Consider the following 747-nt stretch of genomic DNA (forward strand, 5'->3'; position numbering starts at 1 on the left):
GGAGGATGAGGTTATCCAACCGCACTAGATGCACTAAAAGCTGACACCTGACTGCAAGCCGTGCCTGTCTGTATAGCACTTATTGTAATCCCTGGCAACTTTTTCAGACTGCGCGCATGGTGTGTGTGTGTGTGTGTGTGTGTCTGTGAGGGTGCGTACCGAGAATGTACATTAACAAGTGTTGAAGCGTGAGGGATCAAGACAGTGATGGATGTATAGATGCGCAGGCCTGTGTGTGTGTGTGTGTGTGTGTGTGTGTGTGTGTGTGTGTGTGTGAGAAGGAGTGTGTGGATGTGATCGAGGAAGGGGAGATGTAAATGTGTGTCAGACTTTTTCACGACGGCCACCTTGTGTGAACTTTGTGTTGACGATACATTTTTGTGGAGTTTTCTTCTTTGTTTGTTAAAAAAAAAAAGTCGGGGTATGGGGGAGGGGGGCAGTCGGGTTGGGGTATTTGGGTAAAGTTCTGGGTTATTCTGTTGATAATTGTTGGCTCTTGAGATTTCAAGGGGTAAGACAATGTAAAAGAGTGACCAGGCAAGTCTTTTCAGAAAAGCACCTGCCCCAACAAATCCATGAGATGGATGACGTAATAAGCTTGATCGTGGCTTTGAACGCCTGAATATATATTCTAGTCCAGCAAGAGCTATCATTAAGGTTGTGTCAGTATATTTGCCACTTTTTGTGAAATACTGCCCCTTATAGTCGGCTAAGAGGAACCACACGCATGTCTTTCGTCCCTAAACA

This window comes from Pollachius pollachius (assembly GCF_949987615.1).
Source record: "Pollachius pollachius genome assembly, chromosome: 19".
Taxonomy (NCBI): domain Eukaryota; kingdom Metazoa; phylum Chordata; class Actinopteri; order Gadiformes; family Gadidae; genus Pollachius; species Pollachius pollachius.